Source organism: Lissotriton vulgaris, chromosome 5, assembly GCF_964263255.1.
Source record: "Lissotriton vulgaris chromosome 5, aLisVul1.2, whole genome shotgun sequence".
NCBI classification, from domain to species: Eukaryota; Metazoa; Chordata; class Amphibia; order Caudata; family Salamandridae; genus Lissotriton; species Lissotriton vulgaris.
Window position 1 is genome coordinate 816929545 of NC_141693.1, and position 15825 is coordinate 816945369.

The following is a 15825-nucleotide window of genomic DNA, read 5'->3' on the forward strand; positions in this document are numbered from 1 at the left end:
TACACACCACCTGGAACTTCTCACATTGGGCATATTATTTCAGCCTGTCCTGTTACCCTTAACAGAAATAAAGATGCATTTTTACTTCCAAGTATTTCTTCCTTCTTTTTCGCCCATCTACTTTTCCACAGTTCTAAATCATCCCATTTCTTCAAAGTATTCATTAATCCCGGTATTTGCAATCGTTTTCCAGACGTATTCAAACACTCCAAATCGTTATCATTAAATCCAGTCTATGCGTTTTCTGCAAAACTTTAGATTACTCTATGTCCACTCCATATTATTGTGCAGCTTCTGCCAACCTCTCATGTAAATTCTTTGCTTTCCATGTAATATTTTTACACAAAAATAACAACTCTTTATCTTGTTACTTACTCAATCTCTCTGGACTTATTGTACCAATATTAATTTCTTCCAGATCCACTCTCAGTCTACCTACATCTATACTCGGTTGAGATTTTTTATTTTCCATTCCTCTTATGCAGTCAACAAATTTCTCTGGCGAAGAACCCCCTGAACTCCTATACACTGGAGTTGTTCCTCTGACATTCGCACTATATTCCTAGGTTCTACTTGTACACTTCTCTTTGGTGTTTCAGTCATGTTTTCACTAACTGGAAGATCAATTAATGAAGTACTCATCACAACTTGTTTCAATTCATTAACATTCCTGACATTATTCACGGAAACTGTCAATGCATGTAACTCTCAATATATTTTGACTCTCACCATACAATGGAACTTTAGACAAATTGTTACAGGTACCGATAATGCTTTTGCATTCATTCTCATCTGACCAATTCCCTGAGTTAACTCCTCTCTCACCTTATTTAACATGTCAATCTCACTCTCCTATAACACTTGAGTACCTAATGAAGCTCGTGAAGCTACAGAAACTTGTGAAACCTGTGGAACATGTGGGGCTTGTGGCGCTTGTACAGTTTGTGGAACCTGAGGAACTTGTATTTCAATTAATCGTGCATTTGGAACTGTTTCTTCTGAACTTCCCTGATATGGGGGAGGTCTTTTTAATAGTATCTCATCCATCAACTCATCCTCAATTTCATTCAGGTCTATTTCTATTTCTGCAGTCTCTAGGTTATTCTTTTTCTCCTTACATTTGCCTCCAGCTTGATCTTCAGCAACTATTATGGGACATAATCCATCAGCAATTACATTTCTCTTCCATCTTTTCATTTGATCATCCCATCTAGACTCTGAATACCTCAATATTATATTCCTGTATTTTACTCCATTCCTGTCTCCCTCTCTTTTATATGCCTCATGTTTACATTCCTCAAGCGCTTCACACTGCATAGGTCTGGGATTTGTTTTTAATTTATTCTTTCATCCCCTCAAGAACTCTAAACTTCTAACGTTAAGTGTACCATGCTCTGGGAAAGCTAAAAATGCCATCACATTCTGTATAACTCATCCAATTCTCTAACCATGTACACGTGTGGTATCCACATTCCAACATCATAAAAGAAGCAGACGACTTTGGAGGAGGTACAGAAAGTCCCTCTCTAGTAACTATCGACTTGTCTTACCATCTTCATTTTTCAACTCCTTTATGCTAAATATTTCAGCAACAAAAACTAAATCCTTCCATAATTCTCCTTATTCCATTTGCTAGCGCATGTCCAATGCCAACGCGACTCACATCAATCAACCAATCACGGCTCACTACGTATCTCCTATTCTAAGCAATACCAGCACAGCTTACAGCAACCAACCAATCACAGTTCTCTATGCACCAGCTACCTGACCTTTTGTGACGTCAGTATTACTCCTGCTACTGACCCTCCCTGTACAAAATATTATGGAAATATATTTCTAGGTTTTCTTCAGCTAATTTTTGTTATAAACAACACAAAACAATGCTACTTTGGCTGTTTCACTAGAAAAAGAGATAGTTTAACTTTTCCAAAAGAGGTTCTTACACTTTTCATAAAATAACGGTCAGCGCTATTCTACTCTCAATCAAGTTAAAGGAAGACTTGGTACTCCTCTAGGGATACTAGCCAAAGTTTTGGAAGAGGACTTTCCTTACAGAAAGAGGTAATGATACTCCTTGGAGGATGTAGGGCCAAAGTTTCGGAAGCAGACCTTTCACTATTTCATGCAATCATCTTTCAAGCGAATAATCCCTAAAATAACATCAACAGTGTTTCACTGTTTGATATGATGACAACAGACAGAGTACTCCTGCAGTGTAATACCTTTCTGCACTAGTCCTCTGCCATTTAGGCTAAAATAACATCATCTCGGGATCTTAGGTAACTCCGTACCCATACTTCCAGACATCATAAAACTAACTTTTCATTTTAATAACAAATAAATCAATAATCAATCATTAGCCAAACTAATCAATAATTAACCATCCTCTGCTACCAAAACTGATCCAGCAATCAGGGCTAGATAATTTTTGCTAACAAAGGCCCATTTACACTACCCAACTAATCCCTTCACGCTGGGGTTCAGTGTGACTCATCCTGTACTGAGGTGTGTTTGGATATATTGTAGCTGGTTTAACCTCAATATGAATAGGATCCACACCCTTCCTCAAACCAATGTCATTTCCTGTAAATTTCCATACATCAGATATTACTGATTTTCTCAACTCTGCAGGCAAATCTTATTCTGTAAGCAATGAATACAAGTCATTCACTTCTGTCCCTTGTTTTGCTGACATCTTTTTAAAACAACATCCTCATCTGGTGTTTGAAAAGCAATACCATCAGGAGTACAATAGATGGTGCAGTTCATTCTTACCAACTTGTTCACCCTTGTGAAATCCAGTATTCACACTGTATCTCTGTAATTGAGCATTCACATTATTTGGCATAGGCGCTTGAGGCACCTGTACTTGTTCTGGCTGTGGTGTAATTACCTGCTACTGTTGTTACTGTTGTTGATTTACAACCCCTCATTCTGCATCTGTGTATTGAAATTTTGATTGATTTAATCAGTTCTTAACAAAGGTTTACATTCATTCCTCCGATGTCCAAACGTTCCGCAGGCATGACAAGGGCATTTCTTTTACAATTCTTCTCTATTCAATTTACCTCTATCTCTACCTCCATTTGGTAGCTGACCATTTTGATTTTGTCCTTTCATCTGAAAATCTGTTTGAGAACCATTGTTTCCATCTTTTTGTTCTGCCACTTTGCCCTGTGCCCACAACATGTTATCTTTCAACTTTTTATGCCTTGATTCAATATCATCAAAACAATATTTAGCATATCAGAGAATCTCATTGACTGTTTTACTCAAGAAAGGGCTAAAATCAGGGTGTGCGCATACAACCTTGTAAAGACCACAGAAGGAATGAAACCCTATTTATATCTGTTACACAACGCACAGGAAAGGTTTTTAATGACCCGTTTTAGGCTCAATTTTTTACCTTATTTATTGGGATCACCATTAGGGTACTCACCCACTATTGAGCAGATGGGAACCTGCGGCTGCGACAATAGGTCTCCGCAGGAGTCCCTTCATTTTGTATTAATATGCCCGTTTTATTCTGAACCTAGACGTAGATTCTTGGTAGATATTTTAAAAAGATCACATATTAAGGGGCCGATTAGGATGGAGGATTTTCCGCCTCCTCTGGGCCGGCGGAAGCCACCTCCGGCCCGGAGGAGGCGGAAAATCCATTGCGGGCTCACCAAAGACCCACCGCCACATTACGATGGCTGGTGGGTCTTGGTTTCTGTCCGCTGCTTTTCCGCCGCGGTCGGATTACAACCGCGGCGGAAAAGCTCTCATTTGGCTGGCAGTGTCTATCAGACACCGCCGGCCAAATTAGGAAGCATTTGAAAACATGCTTTTCCGCGGCGGTTTTTCCGCCGTGGAAAAGCATGTGTACTTTTGATTTTGGGGGCCCGTTGCGGGCCCCCAGGGTGTTGGTGGGTGGGGGGTGCACATGGGGGGTACCTATGGTACCCCCCAGCATTTACATGCACAATGCGGCAGGCACCGCGCGGTGCCTGCCGCTTTGTGCATGTAAATGTTACACATGCACTTTTAACATTGCGGCGGGTGCTGCTTGAAGCAGCACCCGCCGCAATGTTAAATATCCAGGATGTGACCGCCAGGGTGGCGGTCACATCCTAATCGCACATGAGGGAACGCCGCAGCCCATGCGGACGTTCCCTCATACTCTGGGGTCGCGGACGGACTCAAGTCCGTCCGCGATCCTAATCGACCCCTAAATGTGCAAAAGAGGCCTTGATTTTTTTACAACAGGCGTCGGACCCACTTACATTGTGCTGTATTATTAATTTTATCAAAGTAGCAGTCCGATTAAGAGCAACTAGAGGGGGGGGAATCATGAGAATTCTGTGATTGGTTTTAATGGATCATAATGTTTATTTAATTCATTAGGATCTTGCTGTTGTACTCACATCAGGTTACATGTTAATTTGATTTGATTGTTTGTTTTAAAATGAATGAACTTAATGCATATTGATTGTTTGTACTTTTATGGTGATTTTTAACCACCGAATAAAGAACCCAAATGAAAATGAAATGACTGTTTTACTCTGCCAACAGATCAAATGTTGCTGAATCAAGTTACTAATTACCGGTTTCAATCCAAAAACAAACCTATATGTAAAATGCCCCATATCTTTGCCACCTAAACTCTCAAAACCACTATACTGTTTAAGCACCTGTAACAGCCTCTCATAATAAGAATGCACTAATTCTTTAGGTTCCTGTGTTGTCCTGGCAATTTTAACACAATCTGTTTCTTTCGGAGAAAACTTACCTTTCTAGAAAGTATTTACTTGTTTATATTTTCACATCACTTCTTCTGAAGGGGCTCCTGTTTTCCCATCTCTACGATATTCTTCTTTAGGCCAATCAACAGTAATTTTACACTCAGTCCATAAATCAGCTGGAACTACAATCTCAAACAAACCATCTAAATCTTTCAACAAAACTTTTGAAACCTTTACAAACCTCTCTACCTGTTTGTACCACTCAGCAGGTTTTTCCCTCATCCTGGGAAAATCGTTTGTAAAGAATAATGCATCCTGTCTTGACAAAGGAACGTGAACATATCCACCACCTGGAACTTATCTCATTGGGCATACCATTTCAGCCAGTCCTGTTTCCCTTAATGGAAATAAAGATGTATTTTTACTTGCAAGTATTTCTTCCTTCTTTTTAGCCCATCTACCTTTCCACAGTTCTAATCCACCCCATTTCTTCAAAGTATTCATTAATTACTTTATATGCAATCGTTTTCCAGACGTATTTTAACTCTCCAAATCTTTATCATTAAATCCTGTCTATAAGTTTTCTGCAAAACTTTAGGGGCCTCATTTATGAGAAGTGATGCATCGCTGCGTGAAAGCAGCAATGCGTCACTTCTCAGTGCGCCCTCCTTGCGACATGATGGATGTGTCATATTTATTGTATGGCACATCATGTCGCAAGGAGTTGCAGATACATCAGTATTTCTGACGTATCTGTATGGGGGAAAAGTGGGGCATTGCTGGAGTGTGTCACAAAAGTGACGCAACTCCAGCAATGTGTCCTTTCACATGGGGCTTGCCCCATATGAAAGGGCCTGCGTCAGTCTTACGCATGCTGTGAGGCAGGCGTAAGATATTGATGCATTTGCGTCCTAGAAGTGGCGTAGTGAAATCTCATAGATTTCACTGTGTCACTTCTACGACCCGATCTTGCGTCAATACGCCCCCCTTGCATACATTATACCTGGTGCAGGTATAATGTGGCCCAGGGGTTTACAAAGTGACGCATCTACCTAGATGCGTCACTTTGTAAATATGGCGGAACAAGGCACATTTTTTCGCCACTGGTGCGTCACAAAAAGTGGTGCATTGGTGGCGTAAAAGTGACGCACAGCCTCATAAATGAGGCCCTAGATTTCTCTATGTCCACTCCATATTCTTGTGCAGCTTCTGCCAACCTCTCATGTAAATTCTTTGCTTTCCATGTAATATTTTTACACAAAAATAACAACTCTTCATCTTGGTTCTTACTCAATCTCTCTGGACTTATTGTACCAATAGTCATTTCTTCCAGACCCACTCTTAGTCTACCTACATCTATACTCGATTTAGATTTTTTATTTTCCATTCCTCTTATGCAGTCATCGAATTTCTCTGGTAAAGGACACACTGAACTCCCTGACACTGGAGTTGTTCCTCTGACATTATGCACTATATTCCTAGGTTCTACTTGTACACTTCTCTTTGGTGTTTCAGTCATTATTTTGCTAACTGGAAGATCAAATAATGAAGTACTCATCTCAACTTGTTCCGATTCATTAACATTCCTGACATTATTCACGGAAACTGTTAATGCATGTAACTCTCGATATATTTTGACTCCCACCATACAATGGCACTTTAGACCAATTGTTACGGGTATCGATAATGCTTCCGCATTCAGTCTCATCTGACTAATTCCCTGAGTTAACTCTTCTCTCACCTTATTCAACATGTCAATCTCACTCTCCTGTAACACTTGAGTACCTAATAAAGCTTGTGAAGCTACGGAAGCTTGTGGGGCTTGTGGAGCTTGTACAGTTTGCGGAACCTGAGGAACTTGTATTTCAATTAATGGTGCATATGGAATTGTTTCTTCTGAACTTTCCTTATATGGGAGAAGTCTTTTTAATAGTATCTCATCCATCAACTCATCATCAATTTCATTTGGGTCTATTTCTAGTTCTGAAGCCTCAAGGTTATTCTTTTTCTCCTTACATTTGCCTCCAGCTTGATCTTCAGCAACTATTACGGGACATAATCCATCAGCAATTACATTTCTCTTCCATCTTTTCAATTGATCATCCCATCTAGACTCTGAATACCTCAATATTATATTCCTGTATTTTACTCCATTCCTGTCTCCCTCTCTTTTATATGCCTCATGTTCACATTCCTCAAGCGCTCCACACTGCATAGGTCTGGGATTTGATTTTAATGAATTATTTCGTCCCCTCAAGTTCTCTAAAATTCTAACATTAAATGTACCATGCTCTGGGAAAGCTAAAAACTCCATCATATTCCGATAACTCATCCAATTCTCAAACCATGTACACGTGTGGTATCCACCTTCCAACATCATAAAAGAAGCAGGCGACCTTGGAGGAGGTAAAGAAAGTCCCTCTCTAGTGACTATCGACTTGTCTTACCATCCTCATTTTTCAACTCCTTAAGGCTAAATATTTCAGCAACAAAAACCAAGGGCCAGATGTAGGTGGCCAAATACCGGTCGGTAACGGACGATTTCGGCCGTTACCGACCGGTATTTGGAGTTTTAGATGTAGGGGGCTTAAAAATTACCGATTCGGTAAATTTACAGAATCAGTAAATTTACCGATTCTGTAAATTACCGAATCAGTAAATTTACCGAATCGGTAATTTGAGATGTAGGTGGCACTGAAAACAGTGCCACAGGGCCTTAAAGGTTTGTTATTTACCACCAACTATTAGTTGGTGGTAAATAACAAATACCTGTGTACATGCAAATGTGTGCATGTACACCTATGTATGTGTTTCACATGGCACACAAGCCTGAATCAGGGGTGTAACTGGGTGTCAAAGTGACACCCTGCCACCCTTGACTATTCTGTAATTTTACTGAATCGGTAAATATCGATTCGGTAATTACCGAATATTTACCTACATTACATTTACCGATTTGTAAATACCGAATCGGTAAAATTCGGTATTTACGAATCAGTAAATGCCATTTTCCTTCATCTAGCCCCAAATCCTTCCGTAATTCTTCTTATTTAATTTGCTAGCGCTTGTCCAATGCCAATGCGACTCACACCAACCAACCAATCACGGCTCACTACGTATCTCCTATTCTAAGCAATACCAGAACAGCTTACAGCAACCAACCAATCACGGTTCTCTATGCGCCCGCTACCTGACCTTTTGTGATGTCAGTATTACTCCTGCTACTGACCCTCCCTTTACAAAATAATATGGCAATATATTTCTAGGTTTTCTTCAACTAATTTTTGTTAGAAACAACACAAAACAGTGGTACTTTATTAGTTCCACTAGAAAAAGAGATAGATTAACTTTTCCAAAAGAGGTTTTTTTCACTTCTAGTAAAATAACGGCCAGCGCTATTCTACTCTCAATCAAGTTAAAGGAAGACTTGATACTCCTCTGGGGACACTAGACAAAGTTTTGGAAGAGGACTTTCCTTACAGAAAGAGGTCTTGGTACTCCTTGGAGGATGTAGGGCCAAAGTTTCGGAAGCGGACCTTTCACTATTTCATGCAATCTTCTTTCAGTCGAATAGTCCCTAAAATAACATCATCAGCGTTTCACTGTTCGATATTATGACAACAGACAGAGTACTTCTGCAGTGTGATACCTTTCCGCACTATTCCTCTGCCATTTAGGCTAAAATAACATAATCCTGTGATCTCAGGTTCTCCGTACCTGAACTTCCAGACAACGTAAAACAAACTTTTCATATTAATAACCAATAAATCAATAATCAATATTTATTGCCAAACTAATCAATAATGAACCATCCTCTGCTACCAAAACTGATCCAGCAATCAAGGATAGATAATAGTTACTAACAAAGGCCCATTTACACTACCCAACTAATCCTTTCACGCTGGGGTTCAGTGTGATGTATGTTTAAACCCAACTTACCAAATACACGATAGAACCTGCATTTCTCCCTACAAAATATATATAAATGTGGCGACAAACCTTTGTAATGTTGAATAGTTGATAGCAATAATAAATACCTATCTATACTACTAAATATTAGCAGACTCAGTGTGTAGTTTATAGTTGTTATCGTAAATAATATGAAATAAATGCTGATCAAGTACCGTCATAAAATGTAAAGCATAAATTATCACAGAGACCATGTATTATCAATGAATAGAAACAAACTCATATCAATATAAACAATGCATGGAAGGAGTGGATAGGCGAAGAGAGAAAAGTTTCAGAGACAGAATACATTTGCAAATGATTATGCAAATTCAGAATATTATCTATACTAACCCAAGTAAGAATCAGAGAAAACTACCCTCCGGCCGAAAGGCAGTAGAAGCACTCGAGTAGAATTGAGTGGCAAAGATTAAGTCAGGAGTCAGGAAACAGGTAGGCCTCTGTCTGGAAACAGCAAACTGATGACAGCAATGATCTCCTGCTACCGCTGGGTGACTCTACAAATCCTGGAGGGTTTGTCTTGAACTTTCAGCATTATGACAGCTTCATCCCCGGAAACGATTTACAACACAATCATAGTACACATTTGATGCAGCACATTATATGTTGCAAGTCTCTGCGCTTCCATTGTTCGCCTCTGCCATCTCAAGAAGGAAGTTTGTTGGCTTCCACTGATATCATGTTTTCTTTTTCATAGCTTGGCAGAAACACAGTTCACTGAAGGTCAAGTCATGCAGCTTTAGCATTCTCTCTTCTCTCTTGAATGTTGATTTTGGTCATTTTATTTTTTCACAAATTATTAACCCCAAACTGGCATGCAGAAGAGTAGGCCCATGCTTGCTTTTCTACAGAAAACAAACACATAACATTATTATTTTCATGAAATGTAATTTCATTGCACACCATCCCAGCTTTGTACTAACCCATGCACAGCCTGTGTTATTTTCCCTAGCAACCGTTATTATTGTGCTAAAAAGCAGCATTAGTCTTTTAATCAAAGCACTTGCAGCCTAGTTTTCATGCATTAGTCCATGCATGTGCAAAAGCATTTTCCCTTATTTTAGTTGCTCTTTTAATAAAATTTCACAGCACACTCTTAATTTCTGTTAATGAGGGTTTAATCGGAGCAGGTTTTACTTTTGCAAAACCCTGCTCCATCAGCACTAAGGGAGATAAGGAAACATAATATGAAGATAAGCCTTACTTTAATCTTAATGGGGACTGATCCATCTCCCAATATTCCATTGACGAAATCTCAGCAAAGACTGCTGTTCTACCTAATTTTGTTAGCTAGGAGGATTATTCGTAAAAATAAATGGGCCTTAGTAGACACTCCGCCTGGCACAGATTGAATTAAATCTGCTTACTATGTAAGCCAGATGGATAGTGCATGTGATCTCAAGAGCCTGGATATGACATGGAATGATGTTAGGATGTGGTATTCGGACCAGTGATTACACCCAAATGTTGCAGTGGCTGAGGCCAGCCTTTGCACCGATGAGCACTAGTTGCAACTAAACAGTCTCTGTGATTCCTGAAAAGTATGAAGGGTAAGATTGGTAGAGTGCTGATGGTGAAAAGAGGGCAAAGAAAGAAATACTTTATTTGTTTATTCAAAATAATTAATTTATGTTTCTTTTATGTAGTTATACTTTATAGGAATGTTAATGTTTTCTCTCATGTAGTGTAGCTTGGGTTCGGATCAGTAAATTAAATCCTTTAAATTTTTAACACTTTCCCCAATGTAACTTAGATTGAAGTTAGAATTGCAGATTTCACCCCTTTAATGTCCGACGCTTTCTCCTATGTAGCTTAGATTGAAGTGGGAATTGTAAATCTATCTCTTTTAAACCCAATATCTTCTCCAATGTAGGTTAGAATGGAATGAGAATAGCAAATAGATTGGAATGAAAATAGCAAATTTCACCTGTTTAATGCCCAATTCTTTCCCCATATGTGGCTGAGATTGGAGAGGGAGTCGTACATTTAATCCCTTCAATGTCCAACACTTTCCAAAATGAATCTTAGAATGGAGGGGGAATAGTAAACATAACCCCTTCTTTGTCCAAAGCCTTCCCAAATGTAGCTTTAATTGGAATCGTTAATTTAACCCTTTTTAAGTCCAACATCTTGCTCAATGTACCTTGGATTGTAGTGGCAATAGTACAATTAACCTCTTCAAGTCCAACACTTTCCAACATGTGCAATAGATTGGTGTAGGAATAATAAAAGTCACCCCTTCAATGTCTAAAGCCTTCCCCAATGTAGCTTCAAGTGGAGGTGGAATAGTAAATGTAACCCTTTTAACGTCCTTTTCCAATCTAGTTTAGATTGGAGTTGGAGTAGTAAACAGCTGTTTAATGTTTCCCATTGTAGCTTTTATTGGAGTGGGAAACAAATGTTTAAACCCTTTAATGCCCAACACTATCTCTAATTTACTTTAGATTGGACGGGGAATGACAAATGTAAACACTTCAATGACCAATACTTTTTCCAAGGTAACTTAGAATGGAGTTGCCAAAGGTGCGCCTAAGGCAAGCCCGTCTGCACCCAACAGCATCCCAGAGATGTCCGGGGGCGGTTATATTTCCGGTCTGCCTCCCATACATAGTGGCCCTGTGCACCACAGTAGGGCTGAGTTGCTTGAGACCGGCAAGCGGGCTAGTTGCTGTTCTCTCCACTCTCCCAACCCCGTGGCTAAATCACTCACCTGTACTCACTGTAGGTGGGTAGTTCTCCCCCTTTCAGGGAAATTAAAGTGGGAAATGAGGCAAAGGGGACCTGGGCCCCCCACTCGATTTGCCTCTTCGGGAGGGCGGCCATTTCAAAGCCTTGCTCCTGAACACTGGGCCCATACAAAAACATGAGCTACAATTATTTGACCTCCTGCTTGACACTAACCCCGATTTACTGTTTATAACAGAGGCCTGGCTCGATGAGCCCTCCAATCCCACTATTGCTAGTGCCATCCCTTCAGGTTACCAGACTATAAATAAGGATCGGTCAGTGGAGAGAGGTGGCGGAGTTGCTATAATTTTCAAAAATACTTTCTCGTACTCTATACTACCCACCGAGGTCGATCACCGGCATACTTATTTAAGGCCTTCCGGCCCTGCAGGTAAGCTCTTCGAGCCATTTAGTCATGTAATTTCTCCTGTCGCCACCAAATATAAGCACTGCTTGGTGTTAAGATATTTTAATATTCATATGGATAACCCAGCTGAACCTAAGTCGATAAGGCTGCGGGAATCCTTGGAGATTTTTAGATTTGGCTCTCTGTGTTCACCTCCTCACCCATGAGAAGGGACATATGTTAGAACAGATTTTTTCTAATGTTACAACAGAAACAGAGGCACCGCTTCCTTTGGAGTGGTCTGATCATTTTCTCCTAGGTTTTAGAGTCCAAGGACTTATTCTGCCCTCTATTACACGGCAAGCCCCACCCGTGCAGTTTCAGACCTGCCGCCAGATTACTCCTGAGTCTATGAAGGGCGCTGAGACAGCACCTGATTCCTTCTAGTGGCAATCTTGATGCCAATGTACTTAGCCTTGAATATTGGCTTGACCATCGTGCTCTGGAGCTGGCCCCCCTTACAACTCGTGTGGCTAAATCTATCCTCGCCTCTGCTCCTTGGTTTACTGAAACTCTTAGGAAAAGCAGAAGCACCTGTAAACGGTTAGAGAGAGTGTGGCAGAATATTTTCAACCCAAGGGCTAAGCCAGATACAAACAAGCCCTGAAAGTCCACTATAATAAAATTTGCGAGGAAAAAAAACACTTTTTTTCTTCCAAAATTGAGGTAGCTGGGAATAAGAGTAAAGAAATATTTAAAATTGTCAAAGACTTCTCATCTCCCAGCACAATGGGAATTCCTTTTTCCCCCTTGCATGACTATGTCAACCATCCTGCTGGTCATTTCCATGATAAAATCTGTAATATTCAAAATTCTTTTGTGACTTTATCCCCAGTAAAAGAAATAACTGTGAGGTTATCATGCCCTGCCTACTCTGGGGATGGGCCTTTCCTTACCCTATGTCCTCCCATTCCTCTAGAAAAATCACTTGAGATAATGCATACTTTGAAGTCAGGCTCTCCCTCGGACCCTTGCGTGGCCAAAATAATGTCCTCTATTGCTGAGACGAGTAATCCAGCTGTCAAACTGATACTGAATACCTCACTGCAAAAGGGCTGGCACCAGACAGCTGGAAAAAGGCCAAAATTCTCCCACTATTGAAGAAACCTTTGGCAGATCAAGTGGTAGCCTAAAATTATAGACCTATATTGTTACTGCCTTTCTTCTCTAAAGTCTTGGAAAAATATGTGTAGTATTGATGGACTAGGTGGAAGCTAACCATGTCCTCCACGATAGTCAGTCTGGTTTCAGAACTAACCATAGTACTGAAACAGCTCTATTGGAAGTCTCGGAAACTATCAAAGAGCAACTAGACATAGGGGGAAACACAGTGCTGATACTGCTTGACCTTCTGCGGCCTTTGATACCATGCCCCATGCTAAAAGTGTTGTCTGTGGAAATGTGTAATATTTTACTTAGCATAGGCTACAGCCATTTTGGCAGTGGTGTTCAATTTGTTTCCTTCATAATTCACCCATCTTCTGCTGCTCATCTTTTTACTGTACTTGTGTTATCTATTTTAGTTAACTTCCTGACTCAGCTAAAAGCAATGTACATGCTGCCAGTAAACCTGTTAACTGTCAATCATTTACTGCTGCCATATGCATTTCTGCTCCCCCTCCCACTTTGCTGACCATGTAGTTATTTATCTGCCCTTGTTTGCCGATACCTATTTCTAAAACTTGTTCTTCCTATTTCTGTTCACATGCTTACAGTGCAGGAAACTATTATAAAAGGGACAACGGTTTGTGAAGTCAGTGTACTGCCTCATGCTGCACTTAAGAGTGTTGTGTGGATGTGGTCCCACTCATTTATTCCAACTTTAGTGCCGATCTCTATTTTGTTGGTCTTTGAACCTGTGGACAAAAGGGTGACCCTGCACGAGTCTACCCCTAAAAAGGTAAATTTCCACAGCTGACAACCAACGTGGGGCCCCATTGGAGTCCCGGCCATTCGAAGGTGTGGTCTCGTCAGAGGATCAAAACATTACTGAGAAAGCACACTGCACGAGGAGACCTTTGACTTTGCAGGCCGACATGATTTTTCCTGTTTTCCTAATTTGACCCTCCAGGTGGTGGCCCGTCTCGACTGGGGTTTTCTTTGGCGCAATTTTACAGTGACCATTAGGTCGACCAGAGATCAGCAGGGGGGAGTTGGAGACTCCTATATGGTAAGGTCGCTAATGCAGCACTCTTGATTTGTTTGGCCAGGGCTTTTTGTTTGGATTTGTAATTAATTCTTTGCAAATTTTGAAGGCAGGTAATGTGGAGATTTTTCTTCTTTTGGAATATTTGTTTGGAGTACTAATATTTATAAAACATGCCTTTTCTCAGCACACTTCGTAGGTGGTGTTCCTGCTCTGTTGGTACCAAAGTAAGCTCGGAATAAAGTCATCCGGCTCCCCCAGAAGGGACACCTAATAGAGACATGTATGTTAAATCTGGTATTTCTTCCATAATGTACGGTCCACTAAGGAACAAACACACAAAGAAAGATTCCTATCTCCAGTGGCCAGTGAATGGGCCATATGATTTTAAAAAGGTTCAATATGTAGAGCAGTGTTTATTTAAAAGAGCAAGTAGACAGGATATGTTTGATTGTGTGCGCATGTGGGAGAAAGAAGTATGAGAGGGAGCAAAGAGAGCAGAAGCTATAGCAGAAAAAGAACAACGAAAAATGATGTATATCAAAAAGCGCTAGAATTAAAAAATAAAGAAAAGAAGGAAACAACTGAAAAAGAAGATAGAGAACGTTGATTAGAGGTAAATGGCCAGTACCCTATTAGGCGCCCTATCTATACACTACTTATTGCGCCTCAGGATGATTGCATCCTATTAGATTGACCCCCACCCCCGTATCAACTTCCCACTCCAAGTGCCCCTGAGGATGAGGTTTCTGACAAGGAGCATTTGTCCTCAGACGAAAAAGATAAAGATAAGCAAGATGGGTGACAGACTCGTTCTAATTTGACTAGAGCAGAAAAAGATAAATTAAAAACCGCTGCTAGGGAGGAGGCTCACCGGCCTCAGGCTGCATCGCTCATTGTAACTATGGTTCAACAGTGGAAAAATACACACCAATTTTGTTTTCTAGAAAAATTTGCTTGGGAGGTGATATTTGATTATAGACAAATTTCTCAGGAACTAGAGCCAGCTGATATAAATACTGATTATAAATGATGAACAGAAGAGACTTTTCCTTTTTCGGACCTATCTGATATGATGAGACAAGTGGTTCAAATACAAGACGTAACATTACATTTACGAAAGGAGCAAGAATTAGCTAGAAAACACAGAGGTATAGAAGCAGTTCGCACGCAAGCACAGGACGTAGATGCTCCGGTGGAAGAAGTTGCACCCAGTTGTACTACAGTTACTTTGAAACCTATGAGTGAAGCTGCACCCCTGTATGTTTCTCTGAACGGTGCGGGAACCAATGATGATAAAACTTTGAGTGATGCAAAGGGATATTTTATATATAATTGGGTTTACACTCCCTTGAGTAGAGCAGACGTTATGACTCTCAAGGCTGCTTTGCCTGACCCCCTTAAAAATCCTGCCGCCCTTTATGAAGAAGTGAAAGGAGCCATCAGCTCCTGCACAATGACCTTGCCAGATATTGATATTTTTTGGGGGTTATTTTCCCCCTGATATGTGGAGAACGATACATAAAATAGATGATAATGTAGCATATGGTTATACCTGGGAACCTTTAGAACAAATAGATATGGAAAGAGAGCCTGCGCAGAAACCTCAGAAGGAGATATTAGATCTTCCTAAAGCTATTGTGACTATGTTAAAGACTCTCATACCCCCTAAGAAAATAGATTGGTCCACGTTAGCGTCCTGTAAACAGAAAAAGGATGAGTTGGTTTCTGATTTCTTTTCAAGTTTTTAACAGACATTCCATGATTTTAGTGGTCAGTCATTGGCCGATGATACGGGTAAGCATTTGTTTGTTGACAAATTTTTTGCTAATATGTTACCGGAAATAGCT